At 41.0% G+C, this 25,402-nt stretch overlaps 1 long non-coding RNA gene across 3 annotated transcripts in view; it reads right to left on the bottom strand.

Moving 5' to 3' along the window:
• Window positions 1-25,402, bottom strand: part of LOC147136091 (uncharacterized) — a 99,630-nt gene that overhangs the window by 52,366 nt on the left and 21,862 nt on the right. For 2 of the 3 annotated variants that reach the window (XR_015089578.1, XR_015089579.1), the window contains one exon: window positions 20,873-20,923. This is a non-coding gene — a long non-coding RNA (uncharacterized LOC147136091). Of the gene's footprint in view, window positions 1-3,772; window positions 4,518-20,872; window positions 20,924-25,402 lie in introns of those variants that run through there. The other variant, XR_015089580.1, reaches the window with a different exon arrangement.

Genomic DNA, 25,402 nt, shown 5'->3' with positions numbered 1-25,402 from the left:
ATGTCATTTTCAGTTGACAGAAGTGACAACATGGCCGTCCCCAGAGATGGCTAAAAATGGAAATGAATTAACTCTTATTCCACAAACGCAATATTTATCAGAATGCTTTGTTTCAACAAGTGGGCTTGCATAGAACATCATCATCATCATCATCATCATCATCTTCCAAACCACTTATCCTGTACAGGGTCACGGGGAGGTGCTGAAGCCTATCCCAGCTGACAATGAGCGAAATGCAGAATACACCCTGAACTGGTCTCCAGCCAGTCGCAGGGCACACACACACAGACACTGAGCGGGAACCGATCCCACGCTGCCCGCACACAACTCAGGCGTGTGTACCACTACACCATTAGTGACCCCTGCATAGAACATATTCTTCGAAAAATATGTTTGAGTCGACTTCTCCTTCAAGGATGGAAATGCCTGAAAACGTTGCTCCCGCTCTTGTAAGTTATTCACCGGCTTCTTAAGACTGCGAGGGGGAAAGCTACCATGTTACCGTTCACGTTCAGCTCGATCTAAAGTGTGAAATAAATGATACACATTGTGTTTAAATGATTGTACTCAATGATTTATCTTCTGTGGAGAAAATGTGTACATTAACCAAAGCCACTCACCAACGTCAACATGAACAAGACTTGCACTGTGCGAATGTGCACAATAAATGAGCTGATCTTAGCCATGGATGCTAAATTGCTGGCATAACTTAGACATGATGGAATGTTGCAAACCACTAAACGTTACCAGTTTGATGATGTATGAATTGGAATGTGCAGTACAATCAGTGAAAAATCACAGTAGAAGCAGAGCTCTAACAGAGGCTGTGTAAGGAACATTCAGCAATACAAGGACATTGGTGTCGAAAGCAATTGTTTTATACATCATAGAAATTGTTTTATACATCATAGAAATTGTTTTCAACCATGTCACTGTGACAAACAGGAGTCACCAACATGGTACCTGTGGGCACCAGGTATTCCCCAAGACCATATGAGTAGCCTGCAGGCCTGTTCTGAAAATACCTGTAGCTCATCCATCAGATGAATCAAAACATTTTTTGATCCACTTACAGTTAGCTGTTTTTGCTATTATATATATTTTTTTATCTCACATTTGCATTGGGTTTAAATTTGGCAATGACAATATAAAATATTGAAAATAAAATAAAATATAATAAAATAAAAAGAATAGGTCAAAAGTCAGTATTGGAATGCATGACCGAGTCATGGCGTTCAAGATGAAAAGATTTACGCCAAAATATTTGGCGCAAATTTGTTATTAGTGTGCATCAACCTGCTAGCCTTTTACATTGATCAGTACCCAAGAAGTATCTTTCAGTTCTAAAAGGGTTGGTGATCCCACTTTGTTGTGTTACTACATATCTATTATGGAATAGCCCAATTATACATCTAATAATCCTATCACACCTTAAAATAATGAGACAAAAGAAGAAGTATAGTGGCTCATAATTTGTGGGCGCGGTTACCACATGGATGCAGGCCGAGGAGTATTGGGTAATCTCTACTGTGATTTATGGCCTGTTTGCCCAATAAACATGTTGCGTGTACAATGACACCAGGCCAGTTTATTGAAAAAAAAAAAAAAAAAAAAAAGGCCTGATCCTCAAGAGGGGGAAAAAGTGTTCCATATTCCCTGCTTCAAAGGAGGCAGTGTGCTGCAGGGAAGGAAACAAAATTACAGAACAATCACAACATTGAAATGTAAAAGGTGGAGAAATGTGGGTTATTATGGAGGGAGTTGGGGGAGTTCAGTGATTAATGAGCAATCATCTTGCAATTTTTGTTCTTCAGATGGAGATTTGGTCTAGAACACAGGCGTTAATATCTGTTATGAAAAGACATGGGCACTTTACCCTTTTTTTGCCGGTCCGTCCTCCATCCTCATCACTCTGTCCTTATTCATAAAGATAATCGTCCTCCCACCCCTTCTGTCCTCATCCTTTTAAAGCGTTTCCGTCCCGACATTCCGTCTGTATGACTCCCCCCCCCAAAAAAAAAAACATCCGTGCATTTGTGAGCATTTTTAATGCTCATTAGCTGGCTAATTTGCTATGTACACCCACTTCCCAGCTGCTGCGAGTATTGTGAGTGAATTGAATTGTTTAACCAAGATAGCATTTACCTGTCAACACATCCACGTCATTTCATTGCACACCGACTGAAGTAGTTCAAGCCTTTTATTGTTTTAATATTGATGATTGGCCGGTGGCACTGCTGAGGTGTTGTGGAGGCCCAGGATGCTTCGATAGAGGCCTTAAGCCCATCCACAGTGTTGGGTCTGGTGTCTCTCGACTTCCTCTTCACAGTATCCCACCGATTCTCGATGGGTTCAGGTCAGGAGAGTTGGCAGGCCAGTTGAGCACAGTAATACCATGGTCAGTAAACCATTTACCAGTAGTTTTGGCACTGTGAGCAGGTGCCAGGTCGTGCTGAAATCTTCATCTCCATAAAGCTTTTCAGCATATGGAAGCATGAAGTGCTCCAAAATCTGATAACTAGCTGCGTTGACCCTCCCCTTGATAAAACACAGTGGACCAACACCTGCATCTGACATGGCACCCCAGAGCATCACCGACTGTGGGTACTTGGCACTGGACTTCAGGCATATTGGCGTTTCCTTCTCACCAGTCTTCCTCCAGACTCTGGCACTTTGATTTCTGAACGACATGCAAAATTTGCTTTCATCCGAAAAAAGTACTTTGGACCACTGAGCAACAGTCTAGTGCTGCTTCTCTGTAGCCCAGGTCAGGCGCTTCTGCCGCTGTTTCTGGTTCAAAAGTGGCTTGACCCGGGGAATGCGGCACCTGTAGCCCATTTCCTGTACACGCCTGTGCACGGTGGCTCTGGATATTTCTACTCCAGACTCAGTCCGCCGCTTCCAAAGATCCCCCAAGGTCTGGAATCGGCCCTTCTCCACAATCTCCCTCAGGGTCTGGTCACCTCTTCTGGTTGCGCAGCGTTTTCTGTCACACGTTTTCCTTCCCACAGACGTCCCGCTGAAGTGCCTTAATACAGCACTCCTGGAACAGCCTATTCCATCAGAGATTTCTTTCTGTGTCTTACCCTCTTGCTTGAGGGTGTCAATGATGGCCTTCTGGACAGCAGTCAGGTCGGCGGTCTTACCCATGATTGCGATTTTGAGTAAAGAATCAGGCTGGTAGTTTTTAAAAGCATCGGGAATCGTTTGCAGGTGTTTAGAGTTAATTCGTTGATTTAGATTATTAGGTTTAGCGTACCTTTTCATGATATGCAAATTTTTTGAGATAGGAATTTGGGGTTTTCATGAGCTGTATGCCAAAATAATCAGTATTAAAACAATACAACACCTGAAATATTTTCGTTGGTGTGCAATGAATCTAAAATATATTAAAGTTTAATTTTTATCATTACATTATGGGAAATAATGAACTTCATCACAATCTGCTATTTTTTTTTAGAAGGACCTGTATAGTGCCAGCACTGCAGAACAGCTAGCTCAGAGACACAGAAACAGGCAGAAGATTTACTTGGTTGCTTAATTTCACACTTGATGTGCGAGGAGGCACTCCAGACACAACTATTTCTATACAAGCATTTAAAAAGTCAACCATCCATAATTCATATCCTTCATCCAGGGTTCAACATGGTGATATGTGCAGTGGAGCCAATAAGTACTGGGCACCTTAAACATTTTTAAGTTCACCCATTAAAAAGACAAGAGACGTTTGTCATTTTCATCATCAACCCTGAGAGACAGAATGTAAAAAAAAAATCAGGAAATCACATTGTATGATTTTTAAACTATTTATTTGTGAAAATGTGTGGCCAGTAAGCATTATATGGTGCATTGTTGGTGTGTAAGTGATGAGTAAATATTTGAATACTTTTGTAACCAATTTCTTCTTTGAATCATGAATATTAATTTCATTTGTGCAATTGCAATGCCTTGATTATAGTGAGGTAAGTATACTGTCATTGCATGAATGTAATTTTACAGACTCCCTGAGCTGAACACAGGCTGCCTGAGCTAAAGTCAGGTGAGTGTACCACTACAAGGAGAAATCACAATTAAAAAAAAATAATAACAGTGGTTGGCACATTATATACAATTCATTTACAAAGTCTGTACAGTCATTCATGTGTTCCAGCTCAACCCGGGAATGAACAACAACAAGCATCCGGCAAAAGCCTGTGTCCAAATATAAAGGCTCGTACGTACAATAAATACTGAAAATCAAATCATGATAGCATGTACAGGAAAAAATAGCAAGTAAGCATTCATGACATTTGAAGCTGACAACATCCAGACCTCTGCTTGGATTTATTTTTGAAAATCTCTAATCCTGTAATGGTGTCACCTCGCAACTGACACCGACTTTCCTCACCTCGGCTGAGAACTCCCAGGGCCACTAAGTGATCCATGACTGCTAAAGCTGGTGGGAATAAGGTTTAGAGGGCTGACACGGACGCAGGGCTAGTGCAAGGATGCAGAGTAGTGCCTTGCAATGTCACAACCTGTGGGTACAGAAGTTGAGAGAACTAAACGGACAAAGCTTTCACCCCAGAAAGCGCATTGGCTGAACTAATGGGGAAATTATTTATGAACTATTTGCAGTGCACCTGAAAATACCTCTAGTGAAATTATGTTTGGCAAGCCACGTCGCTTTGAAGCCGACAGAGTGGCAATAAAAATTAGGCCTTCATTAGCGAGCCGGGGCCTTTCAAAGTGAATTGGCCCCGTCTCGACGGGTCAGCTGCGTTTAGGCAGCGCTCTGCTTCCTTTAGCGCTGCCAGCTGCAAACACATGGAAGCAATTTTCCCTGATTCTCTGCTGTTTTTACGACTTTCCCCTTGAATGTTTTTTTCTCTCTCTCTCTCTCTCACACACACACACACACGTACACACCACTGTGCTTCTTTTATGTTGCATTTAGGAAATTAACACTAACCGACAAATTACTTTGTAAATAAAATTGTAGAGCGCTAAAATATTGAAATGAGGAGATGCCCAAAGGCTAGTTTTCTTCGAGAAACAAAGAAATCCTTGAGAAGGAGCTAAGCTTGTCTTTATTCGGAACATGGTGCACTTAGGACGTAAAAATCCTTGAGGGCATGCGGCGGTCATAAGTAAACAACAGCAAAAAAATGTATATATATGCGGATGACCAAAGTGTAGCAACGCAATCTTCAAGACAATCACATGCATTGATTGTAATCGTCAAAGCTGTAAAGGTAATGACTTAATCGCTTACATTCGCAAATCGCATTATTGCGAAAGAAATTGCAGACATGATTGAATTACTGATATTTATCTTCTAATGGTGCTGATTAGGAGTGGATGCTAATTTGTCATCCTGAAAGGCTGATATTAACAGCATCGATCTAACAAAAACAATAAACACGTAATATGAAAGAGGCGTTCTGTGCACTCGGCAACCAGATGGCCCGGAATGGTCTGAAATGTGAAATATTCCATCCAGGCTGTGTGGCAACGCTACTAATGATGGGAACCACAAATTGTTGACTTGTTTAATTGAGTTGTTTTGGCCCATTAACCTGTTGTCTGACAAGGCAGGGTTGTGTTTTTGCCTTACACTAAAACACTCTTGTGGCAGCAAAGAAAGAAAACCCAAGAGAAACTTTGCGGTACACTATAGGAACTTCGATCCTACAACAGCTAAAAGCTTGCAAAATTTGGATATCAACCTTTGGGGAGCATATGTTAAATATCAGCACGTCCGCCTCACAGTTCAGAGGTCATGGGTTCGATTCTGGCCCCGGCCTCCCTGTGTGGAGTTTGCATGTTCTCCCCGTGCCAGCGTGGGTTTTCTCCGGGTACTCCGGTTTCCTCCCACATTCCAAAAACATGCATGGTAGGTTAACTCTAAATTGGCCCTAGGTGTGATTGTGAGTGCGGTTGTTTGTTTGTCTCTGTGTGTCCTGCGATTGGCTGACACCCAGTTCAGGGTGTCCCCTGCCTACTGCCCGATGACGGCTGGGATAGGCTCAGCACGCCCGCGACCCTTGCGTGGATCTGTGGTATAGATAATGGATGGATGGATGGATGTTAAATGTCATGCAATTGGCTGGCGACTACAATATCCCCCTCAGACTACTGGAATATGCGCCAACTGAACCGCGACCTTAATGAGGAGCGCGATATAAAATGGATGCATGGAAGGATGACAGAATTTTTTCTGTTAGTGATGTTGAGCGCTGCCACTACTGACCAAAACGATCACTCTGGTGTCGCGCATTCAAGGCAATCAAACAAGAAGGAGCATTGAGTGAAGTTGTCGATTGTGACGGTATATTAGCTTCTCATGCTAACTGCTAGCTAAATATTGAAGCTGTCTACTACTCGGGGTACTCTGAACTACTGTTTGGTGCATAAGCACAAACAACAGTCAAGATTCATCCGCCCCAGCCGAAGGCGGAGCGAGGCTACTCTCTCGTCTTGCCAGAAATTCAATTAATCAAGTACAGATGTGAAAAATCGACTTAAATACAGTAATGAAGTATTTGCAATCAGTTACATGACAAGGTTGTCCGTATTGACCAACTTTCTAGGGTTTTGATTTGAATCTTCCGCGAGTGGTGTCCTGTTTTTGCTTCTTCGTGCATCCATTTGTGGTGTGTGACAAAAAGGAGCACTGAGTGATGATGTAGAAATGATAAATGTTATTTACTTTAAGTTGTATTGCATTGACCTAAGCGGTTAATGCTCTCTCAAACACACCGGGTTTTTATTTTGCGATATACAGTATTATGCACCTTTTGGAAAGGCTTTGAAAAACCCCAAACGGAACTGCTGTGTGAAGTTTTATTCTCCTGCTACAGAAGACGCCATAAATTATGCATCAGGAATATGTATGTGTATTGACTTTAATAAGAGCTATTTCCTACATTGGTGCCTTTTGTAGCTGCTGAACAACCACTTGGGTGCTTGCTAGTGCTTGCTTGTTCTGTCTCTCGCACAGTTTTTGACATCCAGCTGTGTGTGTATGTGTGTGTGAAATAAACAAAAAAAAAAGAGGGCATAATTAAAATAATAGCGTCTGCTCTTGTTTTGGGTGTTTGGATGTTTTCTCACAGCTGGATTTTGGAAAGGTTGACGGGATTTGCGGGAACTGTCGAGGAGTGTTAGCATATACTCAAAGTCGGCTTTGTTTGATTGTGATAACTAATCAAGTTGTTGCTGACGGGAGTTTGCTCGTCTCTACGTTTTTTCCCCCCCTTCTGGTGACATTCAATCAAGTGTTAACATTACTTGGTGACACAGAAAGAGACAGTGTGACTCATTACATGGTGAAAGAACACTGCATGTCAAGACACTCACAAAGAACTCTACTGATTGCGAATGAACTTTGAAATAGGTGGCCGTGTCACACCAAATTTTTTCATGGGAAATTGTAATTTGATTTATTTTCAATTCAGAATCACCTTTATTGGAAAAGTATGATAAAGCACAAGAAACTTGTCATAGTTGGAGTCAATCTAGCACTTCAGCTAATAAAGACACTATCACAAAATATACATTTAGGACATACCGTAAACACATATATGCAAAGCACAGAGACTCATTAGCATTAAACACTGTCCAGCTGTCAAAATAATGCACAGGAACAGAGCAGCAAAGATGAATGGAGCAAAAATGGCACTACAGAGGGGGGCAAACTAGGAAATTGTCACTTTGAAATCAGCAACTGTTTTAGAAGTCAAAAAACGAAGCCGGAATACTACTCCTAATACTACTCGATTCAGATATTTTGAAACGCGACCCGGCCATTTTCATTTGTGGTACTAGATCGGATATTTATCCGATTTTTTGCGTGCGACCACGGTCCGAACGGGCATGTCACATATATCTACCATAGACGTCATCCAGAGCCCAAAATGGGGATGGCGATTCCTGTGAGTTCGGAGATCAAATCTGCAAAGTTGTTTTGAGTAACAGTATTGACATTATATTTGACTTTAAATTAATCCCACTTGAAGCACAAAGTGGACATTTATGGCGATAATAGTAATTCAGCCACGGTTCGGATCGGTTCGTTTATTGCATGCGATGATGATGTGACGTCATCTTTAGAGATCGAAAAGCCTCGCCTCATCAAACACTGTATTTCCACCTCCTACCTAATCACTTCACTGTAGAAATGTCCCGACACGCTGGACCACATTTATTTCTGTAAACACTACGTCTTGAGTGACGTCGTCTCTTCTTCTGCGCATGCGGGTCACTTTAGGGACGCATATACTCACACACCAGACAGATCGAGGTAGCATTTATAATGTAATGTGAATGCTTACACCCCAAAATTTTTTTTTTTACCCAAAAATCTGAATTGAGCATTTAGAGCTGCATTGTGAACCTAGCCAAAGAGATTTTACTGTGTGCAATTTTTAAACCCATGTTGCATGACTAATCAGAAATTGCTAGTTTTGTTCTTCCCTGTGCTATGCAACTCATTTATCCCAAAACAGTTTACATTTTTCTCAATCTCTGGTGCATTGCGACTTGCACAATGCACATGCTAATGCTTTTTGCTTTAGCTCAGGACAAGAAACCTGTTCAGCTTTGACAGACTTCAACATACACTATCATTAACACAGAGGGCCCTATTTTGTAACTCAAAGCAGAGCCTAAATGTTCGCATGGGTGGGGTTTTCTTCCTTTTGATATTTTGGTCAACGAGCGTAGGTAAAAAGGTGCATTTGTTGCATTGTGGGATGGAACACAGCCCACTTGTTTGCAATCCATCTTCCATTATCCAAACCGCTTAACCTGTACAGGGACGCGGGGAGCTACTGGAGCCTATCCCAGCTGACTATGGGCGAAAGGCAGACTACACCCTGAACTGGTCGCCAGCCAGTCGCAGGGCACACACACAGACACCGTCACTGATCCCTTTATCTACATGGGAGAAGGACTCGCTGGAGTCCATCCATGAATTTGGCACGCACAAAGTACATAAAGGAACTGCAAGGTATCTGCTAGAGGATGATGTAACGTTGGCCGCTGTGGAGTGGGCACTTGGAGACCTCTTTTATTGCCCCTGATCGTGTGTTTGTGTGGAAACCCCCTCCACCTTCTACCCATAGTTGTGACGTGGCCAGGAGTGTATTTTAAAAATAAAAAGATATAATAATGTATTTTGTAGAAATTAATTGATTTCTGATGGATATTAATGAATGAAACCCGATGACATAAATCACACACGTCCTTTCAGCGTTGTCTGCCTGCGCCTCAATGAAATCCACCAAAATTGTGTTACACTACCTGCGCCACAACCATACACTTGCGTTTGGCCAGTGATCAAACCCAGTCTACTTTTGGTCACAAAATTGCCAGATGCGCCGGGGGTGTGCAATAGAATCCGCCCGAACTCCTATTGAGGCATGGCATGGATTACCAAATTCACAAACACACTACACTAGACTTCCCTCTGCACAAAAATGAAAATGTGCAAGTTTGTATGCCAGGCAAAATTTTGTAGATTTTGCATAGGTTGCTTATGATTAGACAATCTTGCTTGAATATGATACATTACAGAAACTTCCCATCTTAACTTCTCATGGAAATTTACTGTAAATGTTCCACCCCTTTACAACCCTTCTCACTCAAAGCAGCCATCTTCTTTACTGTGCTACACATGTTATTTGGCCAAAAACAATTTACGTCTTCTCAACCTCTGGTGCTCAGTGACTCCACACGCTTGCGCTTCTTGCTTTAGCCCCGGGCAAGGAACTTACTCGGCTGTGGTAGCCTCCACCGTACACTCTCATTAACACACTTAAAACATACACTTTTAACCGGTCTCGCTGCACTAACTGTCAAAACGGTATAATCGCTCGGCCTTTTTTCCAGCCGTCGGGCCGCCTTCACAGCTCTTGACAGAAAGAGGCAGCCGACGTATGTCGTTCACATGAAAAGAGAGAGGTCAATCGTCGGTGTGAGTGGGTAAAAAAGCGCGAAGAAGATGTCATCGACCAAAAATGCTTAGGAGAGCATGCTGAGAGAAGGATGCTAAACAGAGGGGGCCGGGCGCTATTAAGATGACATCAGGTACAAGCGCTCAACAGCTGCACGGGAGTGCCGCCTGTTATGGAGGGCGGAAAATGGAGGGCAAAACAAGGGAACAGTGATAGACTCGCGGCAACAAGGGAGCGGCGTCATCACCCGTCTAAGCATGTGCTGATTGAGCCTGGCCCTTTTTAACCGGCGGGGCCTTTGGAGACCCGCTAGTTGGCAGTCGGGTCGCAGGGGTGCTGGTGGAGGCGCGGCGCTTCAAAAAGCTCCTCGCGTCTCATTGAGCGAGCCGCGTGTTGCGCGGAATGCGTCGCTCTGAGGCCCGTTTGGACGCGGAGGCAACAGCTGGGATATGACATCAGCCTGAGCGTAGGCCATGTTTTCACTCAGCGGAGCAATTCGCCTCTTTAAAAGGTTCCATCGGTACCACTCGGGCGAGCTGCAGAGAGGTGCTTTTCATCTCGTTGGCCGTGCGAGCCGCCAGCTGCTGCTAAAAAGGGTGAGAGAGGCCACAGTGTTGCACTCATGAGTGGCTCATTGTCTTTGGAAGTGCACGAGAGAGATTGGAGCGCCTGAATTCCTTAAAGGGAAGTCAACACAAACACGTTTTTTTCAAGAATATGTCCTATGCAAGCCCACTAGTTGAAACAAGGCATTCTGACAAATATTGCGTTTGTGGAATATGAGTAAATCCACCCGTTTTTAGCGATCTCCGGGGGCGGCCATTTTGTCACGTCTGTCGACTGAAAATGACATCACACCTGCTGGGAACATATTCTTGAAAAAAATATGCTTGGGTTGATTAAGAAAAACGCTCTTATTATATATCTTATCTTATGTGTCTTTTTCTAGCCCATCTAGCACATATTTTTCTAGAAGGTCAGGTTTCTGAGATTTTCATTTTTGTTTGTAAGTTTGACCTATAAAAGCTTGCGCAATCAGGTTTTAGAAAAAAAAGTCCACCTGTTGCTGAACCTAACCCTTTATTCATAAATATTATTAAATATCATACTCTATTAAACATCATATTATTGTTACTATTATGATTAAAACTCAATGTGCTGATGTGAAAGAATGAGGGCAGATTCTGAATCAGTGCAAAAAAAATAAAATTCCATCGCCATCTGTGATTTTTAAAAAATTGAAAATATGTGTTGTTTGGGTTATTTTGTTTGTCAGTTGTCAACCGCTTGTGAATTTTGTGAATTGATTAACACCACCAACATGACTTTTATCAACTGCAGAACAAGCGCAGCCTCCTTTCACTTTGAGAGTATTTCCTGCTCCACATGTTGTGCAATATTAGGCAAGCTGCTAAGTTCAGAAGATGCCTGCCATTCAGATATTTGCCAGCGTCTATGACTCGGCAATTAGGATTGGCGCCACCGATAGCACAGAAATGTAACACGATGCCATACATTATTCAAACGTCTACTTGTTTCTTTCGTAACTTATCATTCACTATCTGGTGCTATTGTTCGGCAATTATGTGAGGGGTTTTAGGGTGTGTTTCTGGAAAATTACTTTTTGGACAGAGATCATTGAGGGAAACATTTAACATGATGTCAGAATGGACAGCAACAACTTGGCTTCCAAAAATACCAATGTATACTTTCACATTTTCTTCGAATGTAGTCAAAGCCGGCACCCCTGTCTCATGTGTCGGACATGTTTCGGCAACATTTCCAAATGTTGGGTTTGACCTCTGCACAGGTACTTGAGAATTAATTTTTATGAGCGCTGCAGCCACGCAGTGCTTTGGATCACAGCTTCCTGCAGGGGCCTCTTAGAAACACTAAACTCACAACCTCCTCAGAGTACATGCTGCGATTTAGCACTTGAGTGTTTCAAAAAAATAAAAAATAAATAAAAAAATAAAAGAATCCCTTTTTGCTTTCGTCTGGTGTCCAAGTATCCTTTCCAGCATGACACCGAGGGACCAATTGAAAAAGTACTCTATTTGCACTGCTCTGCGCTGTGTTATGTCTGAACGGAACAGAAAGCACACATTGCCTGCAGTCAGTAATCGCTAGGGTGGAAGAAAAGAATAGCTACAAAGCAGCTTAGCACGTTTAGCGAGTGCTTATTAGGCCTCATGCCTGCGCGCCGGCTGCCGAGAGATATAGTCGAGCTATTTGCTTCAGACGGATGGCGAGTCTTGGGTATTTCTGATGAAATGCGGTGACATCGAGACGACTCGCTCACTGGAAGCGCTCGTCTGCGTAAAGCGCTAAGCTACACACCTCCGAGAGTTGTGCGGTTTGATACATATTTGTGTTGTCGAGCATTTAGGCACTTAGAAGCTTTCATAGCCACCGCCTGGATTCGTGCTGTCACTTTGTGCAAGTTTGAATGCGACTGTTAAGGCTGCAGAGTGCGCTAACAATGGAAAGATGATGATCAAGACCCATTTCGTCGCTATTTTAAGACAATGGAGCAGTATGAAGTATCTTACCGTGCGGGTATTAATTTCGGGGTTAGGGACCCTACTCAGGCACACCTAAACTATAAATGTTGGGGTCAGCGGTTAGGTTAGATTAGTATACACAATATTAGTTTTTGACAAATAAGAGACACATTCAAACCGCAAGGCTGGTGATAGGATGAAATATGAACAGGATTTTTACATTTGCAGGAAGTTTGAGCTGCTTTTCAGTGAGCCCCAGGAAGTACAGTATCTTTCCACCATATACAGTTTAAACTCACAGTGTAAGTGCACTGAACACATACAACTATAGCAATAGAACCACAACTACGGTAGTCATTTTAATACACTGGAAAAAAAAATGCAATGGTAAATTTACTCCATTTTATTTCTTCAAGTGGTTGCATGAAATATAATCATCTGAATCCAGATACATTTTTTAAGTAGACTATAAATCTACTTAATAAATGTATGTGGATTACCATGAGAAGCTACACTGAAAAAATGCTGTGCATCATTTACTCCATTTTATTTCTTCAAGTGGTTTGCACGAAATAAAATCATCTGAATCCACATATATTTATTAAGTAGATGTATAGTCTACTTAAAAAATGATGTGGATTCAGATGATATATTATATGATGATTTTTGTATTTATTTGTTCAGTGTGGCTCCTCATGGTAACCCCCTGCAACGCTTTGGATTTATGATCAGGAGAAGGTTCCCTCGAGGGATGTGCTCAATTTTTCAATAATCGATCATTAACAATTGTGGAACTGAGAAACTATTTTCTCGATTTCAGATGTAATGGTAAGCTAAAAATCAAGATTAGGTACAGACTTTGGTTTTAAGTCACTGTTCGGTTCACATTCGGTACAGTAAGGGAAAAAAAATGCAAAATAAAACTGTTGACAAGGAACAAATTAAGCAATATTTAAAGTGAAATGTAAAGGGGACCATTGCGGTTAATTATTGAGTAAGTAAAATATTGTAAAAAAAAACACATTTATGACAAATTTAGAAAAATACATATTTCATAAAATATACCATCTTAGGAGTCAGTGACAGTGTAGCAGTTCATTCGCCTGACTTTGGTGCAGGCACAGTGTGTTCAGTTTCCACTCAGTGACTTTATGATTGTCAGAGTGAATGGTTGTCTGTCTCATAAATGTCCCCTGTGATAAACGTGCGATGAGTTCAGGGTGTACCCCGCCTTTCGATCAAAGTCGGCTGGGATAGGCTCCAGCACCCTGCAACCCTGAACAGGATAAGAAGCACTGAAAAGGGATGGATGGATAACGGCTTAACCCAATACAGCCTGAAGCCCACCGTGAGACATCTCTTTAAAACCTACGGTCGTCTTTGGAGTCGCCCTTGAAGACCTGACATTTTCGACACCTACAAAATAATTAATATCTCAGCCCCTGTAGGAGATAGAAACATAATTCCAAAAGAATTTGAGAGCTTAGACTTGACTTTCGCGCAGGCACGAGTTTATTCATCTTTACTGTTTCAATCGAAGATGCAAGTTTGAAACACTATTTTTAATTTAGAACATTGAGTGGTAATTCCCATGCTGTATTTTATTACAAAGATGTTGAAATCGTCATTGTCTAAAAAACATATACCTTAACCATACATCACGTTTGGATGGTTTCACTGCTTTAAAGTCCGCAAGCGTGTCGTCTATAGCACTGCCGTGACTTACAGCAGAGCTCCCGCGATCGACGGCGTCCGCCATTACTCCTCGAAAAAATTCCGGATATGCTCCGACAACTCATGACACCATCACATGTATATTCTGATGCATTTCATTGGCTAGGAGACTGAGAATTGGATTAAAAAAAGAAAATGACTTATATGCTCTCTAGCTTTAAAGGGAGAGAAACACGGAACAGCGTTCCCGGCTTTAGTGGTAGAAACGCGGTTATGTGCTTCCGTCCTTAATGGGTTAAAGTGGAAGTCAACCCAAACATTATTTTTAAAGAATATGTTCTATGCAGGGTGGCACGGTGGGCGACTGGTTTGCACATCCGCCTCAAAGTTCAGAAGTCGTGGTTTCGATCCCGGCCCCGGCCTACCTGTGTGGAGTTTGCATGTTCTCCCCGTGCCTGCGTGGGTTTTCTCCGGGTACTCCGGTTTCCTCCCATATTTCAAAAACATGCTTGGTAGGTCAATTGGACACTCTAAATTGCCCCTAGGTGTGATTGTGAGTGCGGATGTTTGTTTATCTCTGTGTGCCCTGCGATTGGGTGGCAACCAATTCAGGGTGTCCCCCGCCTACTGCCCGAGGACTGCTGGGATAGGCTCCAGCACTCCCCGTGACCCTTGTGAGGATAAGCGGTATAGATAATGGATGGATGGATGTTCCATGCAGGCCCACTAGTTGAAATACAGCATTCTGATTAATATTGTGTTTGTGGAATATTAGTTAATCAACAGAATCCACACGTTTGTAGCCATTCTCGGGGGCGGCCATTTTGTCACTTGTTGACTTAAAATGATATCACACACCCTAAAGAACATGACCAATCATAGCTCAGCTTCAGAAAACAGGTGAGCCATGATTGGTCGTTATCTGAGCCCTGAGGGTCTGTGATGTCATTTTCAGTCGAAAGAAGTGATAAAATGGCCGCCTCTGAGATGGCTAAAAAAATATGTTTGGGTTGACTTCCCCTTTAAATCTTTTCTCTTTAGAAAGAAAGGAATTGTCTTCTTTGCAGGAAATGAAACTGCACAGACAAGTGCAAATAAACAGCGTGGCCAGTCTGAATTCATATGCTATAAACACCACACTGGCTTCGTTTGAGGAGTCAACAAGAAGAAGAAGCTGCTTGAATGCCACTAGAAGTCGCATTTGCACAATGTAATTTTTTTTCTTCTTGTTGCCCTGATATTCGCGTCCCTGTTTGATGACAAAAGCTTGTCACTAGCTACAGTAAGGACATTTGCTATGAAGAGGTTGAGCAACACTGTATTTGTTTAGGGGACAGTCGTGTGGATCAAATGTGGGTCAGTTACACTTTTCCCTTAAGCCGGTACACACATACCAGTGATCAGGACATTTTGAGCCTGGTTCTGCCCTTTTGATCAAGTCAAGGGAGAATATTAACAATTAACCTGGTAGGTGTGGTGTGTTAAAGAGGAACTAAATCCATGATGTCAATACGTTGTTGTATTTTAAACATGCCTATCTGATGTTGCTTACTTAAATCTATTAAGTATCTATTCTTAAAAATATCTATTTAAAACATTGCATCTACCCATTTAGGCGGGCAGCCATTTTTAGGTCTTTTCTGCCTCGCCAGAGTGGGAATATGAGTGGTTCTCAGAAAGTGTGGTCCAGGAGGGTGACATGAAACTCCCAAAATAAACTTGTTCAAAACCAGATGAAAATGATATCTGCTTTACATCACACTTTCCTGCAGTGTGCTACGAATAAAGAAACACAAGTGATTGTTGAATGCAGTGGTACTCCATTGTTTCAAATTGGAGCATATGGTATTGAGCACCAAGCACTCAAAGTAGAAAAAAAAAATCAATATTTTTTTAGACTTGAACAGCTTCACTACTTTCATACAAAGATATTCAGTTGAAAAACTGGTACAAATGACCATTTATACGGAGAAATTACCTTTGAATGGCGACCAATTTACATACTGTTACATTGGGGATCATGTGGACACCACAATTTATTAGATGTCTGCTTCACAAAATATGAAATGCCTGCAGCTGACCTGCATGCTTTTTCAATCTCGCCTACCCATGCTCAGGATTATGACGAGAAAACAGTGTGTGCAACTAGCATAAAATAATTTAGAGATCTATTTTATTGAATGTGCGTTACCAATAAAACTGGACTCCACGCTCTACACATAGCTTACATTGCTGGAGAATGAAAATAACGATATAAAGATTTACAAAATATGTAACATCGTGTTTTGCATGGAACCCATTGTACTTCCCGTTCAATTTACAAAAGTCGTTCCAGTGGAAGGATACAGTACATCATTGGTGGCACCTTGTGGACATAGAAGGAAATGCACTTAAAGTTTACATTTTTCTGCCAATGTATTATGACATCATGGACAGCAACTTTTTTTTTTAATTGGGAGCTTCTTCTCGGGCAGTGGGGAGATGTCCCCTGCATTTTTTTTGGAACCATTGAAAAACAATGTATCACCATAATAACAGACGTAGAGCAGCAGTAGGACCACAAGGAAAACGCCTGATATATACTGTAAAAACAGAGGCGGGCATTTAACTAAATTTTGCTGGTGCGTCATTTGTCATCCGTCAGCAGCCAGGGTGTCTCAGTCCATCATTTTTCGTGACAAACGGAATTGTAATCGTCAGTCCGTCAATCCGTCAGTCAGTTTATCATTTACGTCTGTCAGTTAGTCCAAACAAACACAGTGCGTTGGATATACAGTACATACAGTAAATGCATATTAATAATATTTTTTTTATGATTATGCCAATTTTGTAATTGTGGAGTGTGTGTCATGCGTGTCATCTTCCAAAAGCTACATCTACACCCCGGACTGGTCGCCAGCCAGTCGCAGGGCACACACACAGACACCGTCACTGGGGGGGGGGGGGAACCGATCCCACGCTGCCCGCACACAACTCAGGCGTGTGTACCACTACACACTATCAGTGACCCACTGTGGAGTGTAATAATTGTAATTGTAATTAGATTTTGATTAATTGTGCAGCCCTCGTACATATATTCATTTTGTGAAGGGGATTCCGAGGAAAGCCACAACTGTGATTTGGCCAGTGACAAAAATGTGTTTGATAGCCTTGCACTAGAAGGAGCCCGCACCATACGGCCCTGTGTGAGCTGGTGTACAGTTATTCCGTTCCGGTCCAAAGGCTGTCGGTGGCTAGTTGTGTGCGATCATCCTTAAAAGGCACTGGCAGGTTCTCACAACACACCACTCGGCCTTGTTAAGCCCGAAGGGAACCAACAGCATTGTGACCGTCTCGGCTTACTTAAGCTTCCCTTTGTGCCGCTGCCAAATGCACGGGCTCGTCGCATGCTCATTCTCACGTTATTGCCCTGTCGTGCGCAATCAAACGCTTTGCTCACAGCTGACTGATTAAGCTATAAGAACGAAGGAGAGAGACAGAGTGACACGTAGCACTTTAAGTTACTTACTTGAAGTTAAAATCACCACACAATTGGTGCTTTGTGTCTGATGAAAGTCGTTGTTAACCTTTTAGTCGATCTCCGCCGGGGTTCAGACAGCAGACACCAATTGATGTTAATCAGACTAATGGCTGCTTTGACCGAATGTACAGTCTTAAATCTTTTCTTTTTTTAAGTATACAGTACAAAACAGGGATTTTACATTGTTCATGCCCTCACGCACACACGCACGCACACTGACACACCCATGCACACACACGATACGAACATGACAGATGTACAATCTTAACATTTCCTTTGAAACGTCAAAACTTTTATCTGTTTTTTTTTTGTTTTTTTTTTTACTCCGAATTCTACCAGCTCATTAGTCCACCATTAGCAACCGCACCACAGTGAAAGCTCGTTGTAGGTTTGCCAGCCCTTCCATGACCGTGATTCGTTAACAAGGTCAGACAGTGCGATACAGCTCTAATTGAACACTAGCTCCAATGAGCCTCAGAACAGGCAGGGGAAATATTTCATGAGTTTGATGCAATTTGTTCTAATAAAGTACTAATAAAAAGTACTAATCAAAATAATGAGTGTGATTCCCTTGTAATTGTAAATTATGTATGAAAATATCACAAACTGCTCGATATTAAAGATGTTGATCCTCATTTCCGATCAGTGTGCCATAAGTCTTTCCTGGGCGATTTTGAAAATAATTGATAGCTGATGTGAACCTCTTTAAACACGGTGCTGAAATACGATGGCACCTTTTGATCCTCTCTGCAACTTTTAATTGCAATGAAATAAGTTGATCAAGCAATATCCCTTTTTACACTTATTTGCTACAAGTTCTACTTATTAAAAAATACATTATGCACCCATATAAACTGGCTTTAGTCAGTCGCTTAAAGCAGTTACTGTCAACAACGGTTGTGAGAGATCAAATGGCGTGTCATGGAAAGTCATTATATGAAACGAAAAGAAGTAAACCCAAATTCAACCGGCATGGGGTGTCTGCAGGTATTCCGGCTATCTCCCAAATTCCCAGCAAGAATGGGAAAGAATTCCATCTACTCAGCTTCAACAATTAGTATCCTCACATTGCCAACACTTATTGCATGTTGTTAAAAGGAAAAGTGGTATAACAAGGATAAACATGCCCCTGTCCAAGCTTTTTTGCAATGTGTTGCAGGTATCAAATTCAAAATGAAGATTTGCAAAAAAAAAAAAAAAAACAATAAGGTTAATCAGTTTGAACAATAAGTATCTTCCCTTTGTAGTGTATTCGTTTGAAAACAGAATGAAAATGATTCGTATCATTGTATTCTGTCTAATTAACTTCCCCAATTCATTGGAATTGGGTTTTGTAGATACAACGGGGATTTTAGCTCCACCCTTTATCAATGTACCAACACATACAACTGCGACTGGCATCCGAATTAAAGTGTACTGAAAAGTCAGACGTACGCCTTAAAATACGTACCATACCATAAAATGCGGTACTACAACTTTACCTCATACTAGCATTGCGGATGGTAATTTAAAATGCATTTATTTGATCAACTACTATCAAAATTACACATTTAATGTGCGAGGAGACTCTTATCTGTTCTTAACTACTGTTTCCATGCCAGTGTTGTATTGATTGGCACTGCTCAAAGCAGTTGCCATTGCGTGCATGTCACTCAAGATCCCATCACGATGTTCAGCTTTACACAAACTAGTTAAGAGTGAGTCAACTGTGACTCTGCTGGCAGCCGAGTAGTGCACTCCGTTTCGTCTCTATTGCTTCAAGGTCATCAACAAATTAATTCCGCACAGAATTCTTAGTAATCAATTCAATCAAATATTATGCCCTTCCGCAGCTATCATATTGCCCCCGCCCCCCAACGACCCTTGCTGTGTTTACAGCATTAATTAAAGGACACAAAGTATAAACAAACACTGGGGTAAAATGTGTTATTCCCTTTTCAGAGTACAGCAAATGGGTAAATATATGCAAAAGTTAAGAAACCAAAGTTTTATTTGGCCAAATTTGGGTCAAGAAAAAGGAAAAAGGGGCCATCAAAGGGGCCATCAAAGTGGAACAAGGGTCCGATAATCAGAACATCCACATTAGACTAGCTTCAAATGAAAGGCTCAAATGATGAATTGGAGCAAATGATGCACTATTGAAGAAAACAATCAAATATTAAAAGAGGGCACAGCAGCGTGCCCCTGTGACATCAAGGCGATGAATCAAATGGTCATCATTGCCTCCATTTAGTGTAAGAGCAATAAAAGAGGTGTCATGGAGACCAGGCTGGCCCAGTCTCATTAGCCACAAGGGAAAACCGACACCCGCAACCACAGCAAGGACGTGATTTCGGCAAATCAGGTCGTTATGATAATGCAGCTTCTCGGAATGAGGCGCTTTTGCTCTTGTGTTCTTTTTTTGTGGCATATTTGCCCAACAAAGTGAAAACGTAAAACTGAAACTTCTTTCCTTTGATTTGAAATCTTTGAGCTTTGGGATGAATCCAGTTGGGTTAGGAATCTAAATAATCATCGTTTTGTGGTATTTCATGTTATGTATTACTTTGTGTGTCTCTGCATGGAGGGAAGTAAAGTGGAACATAATCTGCTCTGGAATGCTAGTTATTAACCTCTGATTTGTTCAGCTTTAGAAAAAAAAAAATCCCCATTGGAAATAATGGAGGGCAGCACAGTGGTGAGTGATTAGCACATCTGCCTAACAATTTTGAGGCACAGTACAAAATAGGCAGTGGTGGAAAGTATCAAAGTACAAATACTAGGAATTCTGTCAAATCTGTAAAAAGACATACGAGTTACGTGTATTTTTTTGCTATCATACGCTAATTTCGCATTTTTTGATACTCAGTTTACAATGTTTGCAAAGGTAGGGCAACACATTTTGATCATATAAAAGTCGAGCCAGCGAGCTCTTTTTTCTCCTCAGTACGCGTATAACATATAAGTCAATATATGAGGGGAAACTATTTTGTGTGCAGACACTTTTTTGTTTCGTCAAATTATCAAAATCTGTATTGTATATAATTGACAGAATTTTTTTTTTTTTTTGACTTACTTGACTGTAATTAGGTACATTACAGAGTCTGTAATTTTTACTTAAGTACAGGAGATGAATGAGTAATTCTTATTCCACCAGAGTATTTTTTACACAAGTATCTGTACTTCTACTTAAGTAGAGTGTGAGTACTCCACTTCTGCAAATACTCATCAACCAAGCAATCAAATCCAAGACTTACCCCGGAGATGAAATGGGTTCCACATCCACATGAATCCAAGTACCACTAGGTCTAGAAAGTGAAAACATCAGTTTTATTCTCAAAAACTGACAGGACGGGAAAATAAAAAGCAGCAGACTGTAGGACATATAAAGCCTGTTTTCGTAAGTGATTATTAGAACTGGTCTAATTATAAACCTGGCAAACTGTCACAGCACAAAATATTGCCAATTTACAACCCAAAATGTTGCATTACCATTTATCTGTAGAGTAAAACAAGTCGGTTTTGACATACACTGTTGATTTGAGCATGGACCAGCCAAATGGAGATTTCAAGTGACAGCCATTCCTTCCCCGTTCCATCCTCTTAATTGCACGGTGGACAATTGTGAGGCACTTTGGGGAATTTCGCCAGCAACGTGGCACAGATTAACAGTCCCAGCATGCTTTGTTGCTGCTGTATTTGCATGATAATTAGTTGGTGGCAGGGTGTGTGTGTGTGTGTTCATTTATTTATTACTTCACTAATAAAGGTACACAGGGAGCGAGTGAGCAAGCCCGTGAGCGAGAAGGGAACACACAACAATGTGCATTAATTAAAGTGATTAAAGCATCCAACTGAACTTTGCCTTGGTGTGTTTTTTCAACTAATGAGCAAAGTGGCAAATGACTGTTTGACTTTTATAGCAATTAATTGTACCAATTCCATTCATTTATCTCTATTCATCTTGTATTTGCACTCTTAAACCATCAGATTAATCTGGGCTCTTTTGCTATTGATAAACTAGCACTGGTAGGCTAAATGGAATGTTGGCTTACAAGCAGGGTTGTAATACTTTTGGATTTGTCATTATAGTTTGTTTTTATTTTTTTTGGACATCATTTTTTTTTAAATTCATCCATTTATGATCCGAACATTTTAGGAGGGTGGGCGGGGGTACACCCTGAACTAGTTGCCAGCAAATCGCAGGACAAAAAAACAACAATTCACACTCACAATCAGGCCAAGGAAAAATTTTGAGTGTTCAATTAAGCTACCCTGCGTGTTTTGGGAATGTGGGAGAAGACCGGAGTACCCGGAGAAAACCCACGCAGGCACCGGGAGAACGTGCAAACTAACAAACAGGAAGGCAGTTCATATTCATTGTTCATATTTCATATTTGTATTCGTGCTGCCCGGGCAGCTACCGTGCCAACCCTTTTTTAAAAAATAATTAATTCAATAATTCAGTTAGTTTAAATTAAATTTAAAAATGTTTTGTTTTTTATTATGGTTAGTTTTTTTAAATCTATGAAATATTTGTCCAGTGAAAAAAAAAGGTCACGATAATGTGTAATTAAGTAAACTAAACTACAATTCCCAAATGACTGTTTAACCTCTTTCTTCTGTATGACGGAACAGTAATACTGAAATTAATTTAAAATCAAACCCTGAAAACTCATATTTCAATTATGTTTCAGTTAGTTATAGTTTTTTCTAAAAACACCATCATGTTTATTTTATTTCTTGAATGGAAATGTTTTTTTTTCAATTATAGTTTTAGTTATTTCATTCGTTTTCATTAACTTGCAAGTGCCAGTAAACGGTGCTGTGGCGCCATCAAGAGACAGAGACTGGTCACGTTTCCGGTTTTATGGCGTTAGATTTGTGCAACAATTATGTGAGCGTAATGTGAAATGTTGTGCACAAAAGCATATTTTGTGCATATAAAAGTGTTTTTTTGTGCGTACAAGAATGTGTTTTGTGCCCACGAAAATGTGTTGTGTGTATTAAAATGTTTTCTACGCTTGCCTCCTCTCGTGTACAACAAGCTGATTCATGCAGAGGAGATTTTTATACACATAAAACATGCTTTTGTGCACAATAGTTCCTGTTACCAAATAATCGCACAAATCTAACACATTCCATTATCCTCCACCAAAGCACCAACAAGGTTAGTTAGGATAAACGTTCAACCTTTTTCAACAGTTTCAACCTTTTTTATAGTAATTTACAATGAATATGAACTGTTCTGGGCATTGTTAGGCTGCAAAAAAATACAAAACAATTTTGTACTAAAGCATTGGATATTTTAGGCCACAGAAGTTTAAGTAATTCAATGTAAAAGACGCAGTTAGCTCTAACGGATGACCCCTTCCCCCCAATGAGTCGGTTAAATCGTTGTGTACAAGTTAATTTAGTTACAAGCTTGCATTGGCATCAGCATTGGCAGATGACAGTTTGCCATCCACAGGACCACCCCTACAGGACTAAAGTGGAACAGTAGGGGCCACACCTTCCAACAGCACTGACTCAACATGTGATGAATATTCAAGCCATGGCGAGAGGATGCACTCTCAACCCATTGAGGTTTGAAAGGGCTGTTTTCAGCCTTTGCTTGTATCAAATGTGGTCATTTGCTTTCCAAGGGTCTTAATTGATGAACCCCCCAGCCACCCCCCCCCCCCAACTTGCTCAAAGACTTCTCCCTATGGACAAGGGAGCAGTTGCTTGGAAAAGAGAAAAAATAATCAAAGCGCCTCTTCATTGTTCCATCCACCTTATTCCCACTGCATTGTCCTGCGAAACAAAGAAATTCATCTCCCTCTCCCTCTGATAGTAGCCAATAGTGGCAAAGAGGTTTGATTTGAGGGATGAGGATGATATTTGCCTAGAGAAAGCCGGGGGATGAGAGGCATCATGGCGCTGGCAACGGAGTCAGGCTGTCAGCTGGCATCTACCGATAATTGCTTCCCATGGCAGGACCCCGCTGGCCCCTATAAATGACGAGTGGCGCGGCATCGAGGCAAGAATTCATATTTCAGGCCGGTCTTAATTGTTGCATGTATGTTGTATGAATGTGAGGCTTTGATTGACACCTGCTGACCAGGGGGATGGAAGGGCTTGGAAGGGTGTGGTGGGGGGTTCTAAATAAAGCAGTTACAAGAGGCAAAATTGAGGGGAAAAGGCAGAGAAGACTGATGATATGAAATAATCACTAAAACTTAACATATATCATGCAAAGCTCAAGATAAGCAGTTTCGCATCTCTACCGGTCAAAATTTGTATTTTGCGCTTCATTATTACACATTGAATAGAAAACTGAGACTGAAACGCCAAAAGAAAGGATCCGAAGAAATACCTAGAAGGTCCATAAAAGCTTCGCTGGGTTCATCACCCATCGTGGGTAGTCGGGAGATCGAGGGAAGTTCTGCGCTACTTATGATGCATTTATGCTTCGGCAGGCTTCTAAACAGTTATTCGCAAAACTGCTCTGTGAAACAAAAATAACAAATCAGAGCCTTGTCATGAATATACGGGGTCAGTCCCACCTCTGACAAGGCCACCACAACAGATACTCTGAAATATTCTAGATTGCAAGGCTCGAAAGCGGTTTCGACAAAATTTGCAATTTGCAACATTGCATAGCAAAATTGAGAATGACTGATTTTTAAGTTTTTACGATAATTGAATCGTCCCCAAAATTTTCGCTGGGCTTTATGCACACGAGTCAGAGTGGTACAACGCGCTTACGTAACTCTACAAGCGTGTACTGTCACTTATATAAGAGGCAAGCTTGGTGCTATTTACGCCACACCAGGTAGCTCGCACCGAGCTTTGGCTGGCTAGCTATGGTGCAGCTAATTTTATGTTATGGAGTCACTATTAAGTCAGTAATCCTTGTCTCCGTGGCGACAAATAAGACACACTTCTGATAAAAATCTTTCCCATGAAAGGATTACGAGGGAAGACGGAGAAGTCATGCTAATTGCTAAGGTAACCTAAAACTGTCACATAATCATTTAAGACCAAAATTAAGCCCTTGGGTGATCGAGTACACTTTTCATAGACGTCTGTCAGAAGCCGCATTAAAGTGGAGAACACTCAACTTTGAACAACAAAATAGCAGGCAAATTAAGTGTCTGGATTCTGGAGAAAAAAATAAAATAAATCATACTCTCTGAACAGAACCGGAAACCGGAAATGAATTCACTTCCTTGCGGCGTATGTTAGCCAGGAGGGGTGGCCTATAAACGTATATATTAAGAAAGTATACAGTATTTATAATATTTATAACGTTTTTTGTTTTCACAACAGATGATTTTTATTTTGACTTGATGTCACAGTAAATGTTCTCAAAATTACATAACAGATTACAGATTTGATTTTTCAAATCATTTTTTTTTCTAAGGGACCATATAACATTCAGAAATATCAAGTTCAAATTGAAATTTATATTTGTGTTTGAAATTGCCCCACTGTAAATGTTTCTAGGTAAGAAAATACAGTATGCTGCTGTACAAAATGTTAATTTAATAGATAAAAAAAGTTGATTATATCTAAAAAAAAACAAAAAAAAAACGAATTGATCATTTGCTATATTGTCATATTTTCATTGTTTGATAAAACATTTGCCTCAGGTCCCTGAGATTAACCTACAAAAAAATGCTCCTCAAGATTTGAAAATTTCCCCTCAAACCCCTCAAACTGCTCCGCAAGGAAAAAAAATTGGAGCCTTGGTAGACTAACTAATAAACTGTAACATAAGTGACTATTCTATGTCTAACGAT

Source organism: Filicampus tigris, chromosome 14, assembly GCF_054856515.1.
Source record: "Filicampus tigris isolate MCC_2025a chromosome 14, RoL_Ftig_1.0, whole genome shotgun sequence".
In the NCBI taxonomy this organism is placed as follows: Eukaryota; Metazoa; Chordata; class Actinopteri; order Syngnathiformes; family Syngnathidae; genus Filicampus; species Filicampus tigris.
The sequence above is the reverse complement of the archived record's forward strand: the minus strand, read 5'-3'. Positions and strand labels throughout refer to the sequence as shown.